Genomic DNA, 6,092 nt, shown 5'->3' with positions numbered 1-6,092 from the left:
CACTGAGGGCTTGTGTCAGCACTGAGGGCTTGTAACAGCACTGAGGGCTTGTAACAACACAGAGCTTGTAACAGCACTGAGGGCATGTAACAGCGCTGAGGGCTTGTGTCAGCACTGAGGGCTTGTAACAGCAATGAGGGCGTGTAACAGCACTGAGGGCATGTAACAACACTGAGGGCTTGTAACAACACAGAGCTTGTAACAGCACTGAGGGCTTGTAACAGCAATGAGGGCGTGTAACAGCACTGAGGGCATGTAACAACACTGAGTGCTTGTAACAGCACTGAGGCCTTGTAACAGCACTGAGGCCTTGTAACAGCACTGAGGCCTTGTAACAGCACTGAGGCCTTGTAACAGCGCTGAGGGCTTGTGTCAGCACTGAGGGCTTGTGTCAGCACTGAGGGCTTGTGTCAGCACTGAGGGCCTGTAACAGCACTGAGGGCTTGTAACAGCACTGAGGGCTTGTAACAGCACTGAGGCCTTGTAACAGCGCTGAGGCCTTGTAACAGCGCTGAGGCCTTGTAACAGCACTGAGGGCTTGTAACTGCACTGAGGGCTTGTAACTGCACTGAGGGCTTGTGTCAGCACTGAGGGCTTGTAACAGCACTGAGGGCTTGTAACAGCACTGAGGGCTTGTAACAGCACTGAGGGCTTGTATCAGCACTGAGGGCTTGTAACAGCACTGAGGGCTTGTAACAGCACTGAGGGCTTGTAACAACACTGAGAGCTTGTAACAACACAGAGCTTGTAACAGCACTGAGGGCATGTAACAGCACTGAGGGCTTGTAACAGCGCTGAGGGCTTGTAACAGCACTGAGGGCTTGTAACAGCAATGAGGGCTTGTAACAGCACTGAGGGCTTGTAACAGCACTGAGGGCTTGTAACAGCGCTGAGGGCTTGTAACAGCGCTGAGGGCTTGTAACAGCGCTGAGGGCTTGTAACAGCACAGAGCTTGTAACAGCACTGAGGGCTTGTAACAGCGCTGAGGGCTTGTAACAGCGCTGAGGGCTTGTAACAGCGCTGAGGGCTTGTAACAGCGCTGAGGGCTTGTGTCAGCGCTGAGGGCCTGTGTCAGCGCTGAGGGCCTGTGTCAGCACTGAGGGCGTGTAACAGCTCTGAGGGCTTGTAACAACACTGAGGGCTTGTAACAACACTGAGGGCTTGTAACAACACTGAGGGCTTGTGTCAGCACTGAGGGCGTGTAACAGCTCTGAGGGCTTGTAACAGCACTGAGGGCTTGTAACAGCACTGAGGGCTTGTAACAGCACTGAGGGCTTGTAACAGCACTGAGGGCTTGTAACAGCGCTGAGGGCTTGTGTCAGCACTGAGGACTTGTAACAGCGCTGAGGACTTGTAACAGCGCTGAGGACTTGTAACAGCGCTGAGGACTTGTAACAGCGCTGAGGACTTGTAACAGCGCTGAGGGCTTGTAACAGCGCTGAGGGCTTGAAACAGCAATGAGGGCTTGTAACAGCAATGTGGGCGTGTAACAGCAATGAAGGCTTGTGTCAGCGCTGAGGGCTTGTGTCAGCGCTGAGGGCTTGTAACAGCACTGAGGGCTTGTAACAGCACTGAGGGCTTGTAACAGCACTGAGGGCTTGGAACAGCACTGAGGGCTTGGAACAGCGCTGAGGGCTTGGAACAGCGCTGAGGACTTGGAACAGCGCTGAGGGCTTGGAACAGCGCTGATGGCTTGTGTCAGGGCTGAGGGCGTGTAACAGCTCTGAGGGCTTGTAACAACACTGAGGGCTTGTAACAACACTGAGGGCCTGTGTCAGCGCTGAGGGCCTGTGTCAGTGCTGAGGGCCTGTGTCAGCGCTGAGGGCTTGTAACAGCGCTGAGGGCTTGTGTCAGCACTGAGGGCTTGTAACAGCGCTGAGGGCTTGTAACAGCGCTGAGGGCTTGTAACAGCGCTGAGGACTTGTAACAACGCTGAGGACTTGTAACAACGCTGAGGGCTTGTGTCAGCACTGAGGGCCTGTGTCAGCGCTGAGGGCCTGTGTCAGCGCTGAGGGCCTGTGTCAGAGCTGAGGGCTTGTAACAGCGCTGAGGGCTTGTAACAGCGCTGAGGGCTTGTAACAACACTGAGGGCTTGTGTCAGCACTGAGGGCCTGTGTCAGCGCTGAGGGCTTGTAACAGCGCTGAGGGCTTGTAACAGCGCTGAGGGCTTGTAACAACACTGAGGGCCTGTGTCAGCGCTGAGGGCCTGTGTCAGCACTGAGGGCGTGTAACAGCACTGAGGGCTTGTAACAACACTGAGGGCTTGTAACAACACTGAGGGCTTGTGTCAGCACTGAGGGCGTGTAACAGCTCTGAGGGCGTGTAACAGCTCTGAGGGCTTGTAACAACACTGAGGGCTTGGAACAGCACTGAGGGCTTGGAACAGCACTGAGGGCTTGGAACAGCACTGAGGGCTTGGAACAGCACTGAGGGCTTGTGTCAGCGCTGAGGGCTTGTGTCAGGGCTGAGGGCTTGTGTCAGGGCTGAGGGCGTGTAACAGCTCTGAGGGCTTGTAACAACACTGAGGGCTTGTAACAACACTGAGGGCCTGTGTCAGCGCTGAGGGCCTGTGTCAGCGCTGAGGGCCTGTGTCAGCGCTGAGGGCCTGTGTCAGCGCTGAGGGCTTGTGTCAGCACTGCGGGCTTGTAACAGCGCTGAGGGCATGTAACAGCGCTGAGGGCATGTAACAGCGCTGAGGACTTGTAACAGCGCTGAGGGCTTGTGTCAGCGCTGAGGGCTTGTAACAGCGCTGAGGGCTTGAAACAGCGCTGAGGGCTTGTAACAGCGCTGAGGGCTTGAAACAGCGCTGAGGGCGTGTAACAGCAATGAGGGCTTGTAACAGCAATGTGGGCGTGTAACAGCAATGAGGGCTTGTGTCAGCGCTGAGGGCTTGTGTCAGCGCTGAGGGCTTGTAACAGCACTGAGGGCTTGTAACAGCACTGAGGGCTTGTAACACCACTGAGGGCTTGGAACAGCACTGAGGGCTTGGAACAGCGCTGAGGGCTTGGAACAGCGCTGAGGGCTTGGAACAGCGCTGAGGGCTTGGAACAGCGCTGAGGGCTTGTGTCAGGGCTGAGGGCGTGTAACAGCTCTGAGGGCTTGTAACAACACTGAGGGCTTGTAACAACACTGAGGGCCTGTGTCAGCGCTGAGGGCCTGTGTCAGTGCTGAGGGCCTGTGTCAGCGCTGAGGGCTTGTAACAGCGCTGAGGGCTTGTGTCAGCACTGCGGGCTTGTAACAGCGCTGAGGGCATGTAACAGCGCTGAGGACTTGTAACAGCGCTGAGGACTTGTAACAACGCTGAGGACTTGTAACAACACTGAGGGCTTGTGTCAGCACTGAGGGCCTGTGTCAGCGCTGAGGGCCTGTGTCAGCGCTGAGGGCCTGTGTCAGAGCTGAGGGCTTGTAACAGCGCTGAGGGCTTGTAACAGCGCTGAGGGCTTGTAACAACACTGAGGGCTTGTGTCAGCACTGAGGGCCTGTGTCAGCGCTGAGGGCTTGTAACAGCGCTGAGGACTTGTAACAGCGCTGAGGGCTTGTAACAACACTGAGGGCCTGTGTCAGCGCTGAGGGCCTGTGTCAGCACTGAGGGCGTGTAACAGCACTGAGGGCTTGTAACAACACTGAGGGCTTGTAACAACACTGAGGGCTTGTAACAGCACTGAGGGCTTGTGTCAGCACTGAGGGCTTGTAACAGCTCTGAGGGCGTGTAACAGCTCTGAGGGCTTGTAACAACACTGAGGGCTTGGAACAGCACTGAGGGCTTGGAACAGCACTGAGGGCTTGGAACAGCACTGAGGGCTTGGAACAGCACTGAGGGCTTGTGTCAGGGCTGAGGGCTTGTGTCAGGGCTGAGGGCTTGTGTCAGGGCTGAGGGCTTGTGTCAGGGCTGAGGGCGTGTAACAGCTCTGAGGGCTTGTAACAACACTGAGGGCTTGTAACAACACTGAGGGCCTGTGTCAGCGCTGAGGGCCTGTGTCAGCGCTGAGGGCCTGTGTCAGCGCTGAGGGCTTGTGTCAGCACTGAGGGCTTGTAACAGCGCTGAGGGCATGTAACAGCGCTGAGGGCATGTAACAGCGCTGAGGACTTGTAACAGCGCTGAGGGCTTGTGTCAGCGCTGAGGGCTTGTAACAGCGCTGAGGGCTTGAAACAGCGCTGAGGGCTTGAAACAGCGCTGAGGGCTTGAAACAGCGCTGAGGGCGTGTAACAGCAATGAGGGCTTGTAACAGCAATGTGGGCGTGTAACAGCGCTGAGGGCTTGTAACAGCGCTGAGGGCTTGTGTCAGGGCTGAGGGCTTGTGTCAGCGCTGAGGGCCTGTGTCAGCGCTGAGGGCTTGTAACAGCGCTGAGGGCTTGTGTCAGCACTGAGGGCTTGTAACAGCGCTGAGGGCTTGTAACAGCGCTGAGGACTTGTAACAGCGCTGAGGGCTTGTGTCAGGGCTGAGGGCGTGTAACAGCTCTGAGGGCTTGTAACAACACTGAGGGCTTGTAACAACACTGAGGGCCTGTGTCAGCGCTGAGGGCCTGTGTCAGCGCTGAGGGCCTGTGTCAGTGCTGAGGGCCTGTGTCAGCGCTGAGGGCTTGTAACAGCGCTGAGGGCTTGTGTCAGCACTGCGGGCTTGTAACAGCGCTGAGGGCATGTAACAGCGCTGAGGACTTGTAACAGCGCTGAGGACTTGTAACAGCGCTGAGGGCTTGTAACAGCGCTGAGGGCTTGTAACAGCGCTGAGGGCTTGAAACAGCGCTGAGGGCGTGTAACAGCAATGAGGGCTTGTAACAGCAATGAGGGCGTGTAACAGCAATGAGGGCTTGTGTCAGCTCTGAGGGCTTGTGTCAGCGCTGAGGGCTTGTAACAGCACTGAGGGCTTGTAACACCACTGAGGGCTTGGAACAGCACTGAGGGCTTGGAACAGCACTGAGGGCTTGGAACAGCACTGAGGGCTTGGAACAGCACTGAGGGCTTGGAACAGCGCTGAGGGCTTGGAACAGCGCTGAGGGCTTGGAACAGCGCTGAGGGCTTGGAACAGCGCTGAGGGCTTGTGTCAGGGCTGAGGGCGTGTAACAGCTCTGAGGGCTTGTAACAACACTGAGGGCTTGTAACAACACTGAGGGCCTGTGTCAGCGCTGAGGGCCTGTGTCAGCGCTGAGGGCCTGTGTCAGCGCTGAGGGCTTGTAACAGCGCTGAGGGCTTGTGTCAGCACTGCGGGCTTGTAACAGCGCTGAGGGCTTGTAACAGCGCTGAGGGCTTGAAACAGCGCTGAGGGCGTGTAACAGCAATGAGGGCTTGTAACAGCAATGAGGGCGTGTAACAGCAATGAGGGCTTGTGTCAGCGCTGAGGGCTTGTGTCAGCGCTGAGGGCGTGTAACAGCACTGAGGGCGTGTAACAGCAATGTGGGCGTGTAACAGCGCTGAGGGCTTGGAACAGCGCTGAGGGCTTGTGTCAGCGCTGAGGGCTTGTGTCAGCGCTGAGGGCTTGTGTCAGCGCTGAGGGCTTGTAACAGCGCTGAGGGCTTGTAACAGCGCTGAGGGCTTGTAACAGCAATGAGGGCGTTTAACAGCACTGAGGGCGTGTAACAGCACTGAGGGCTTGTATCAGCACTGAGGGCTTGTAACAGCACTGAGGGCTTGTGTCAGCACTGAGGGCTTGTAACAGCGCTGTGGGCTTGTGTCAGCGCTGAGGACTTGTAACAGCGCTGAGGACTTGTAACAGCGCTGAGGACTTGTAACAGCGCTGAGGACTTGTAACAACACTGAGGGCCTGTGTCAGCGCTGAGGGCCTGTGTCAGCGCTGAGGGCCTGTGTCAGCGCTGAGGGCCTGTGTCAGCGCTGAGGGCTTGTGTCAGCACTGAGGGCCTGTGTCAGCACTGAGGGCCTGTGTCAGCGCTGAGGGCTTGGAACAGCACTGAGTGCTTGTGTCAGGGCTGAGGGCTTGTAACAGCAGTGAGGGCTTATAAAAGTGCTGAGGGCGTGTAACAGCTCTGAGAGCTTGTGTCAGGGCTGAGGACTTGTAACAACACTGAGGGCGTGTAACAGCTCTGAGGGCTTGTAACAACACTGAGGGCTTGTGTCAGCACTGAGGGCTTGTATCAGC

Source organism: Hemiscyllium ocellatum, unplaced genomic scaffold (assembly GCF_020745735.1).
Source record: "Hemiscyllium ocellatum isolate sHemOce1 unplaced genomic scaffold, sHemOce1.pat.X.cur. scaffold_1336_pat_ctg1, whole genome shotgun sequence".
Lineage (NCBI taxonomy): Eukaryota > Metazoa > Chordata > Chondrichthyes > Orectolobiformes > Hemiscylliidae > Hemiscyllium > Hemiscyllium ocellatum.
The sequence above is the reverse complement of the archived record's forward strand: the minus strand, read 5'-3'. Positions refer to the sequence as shown.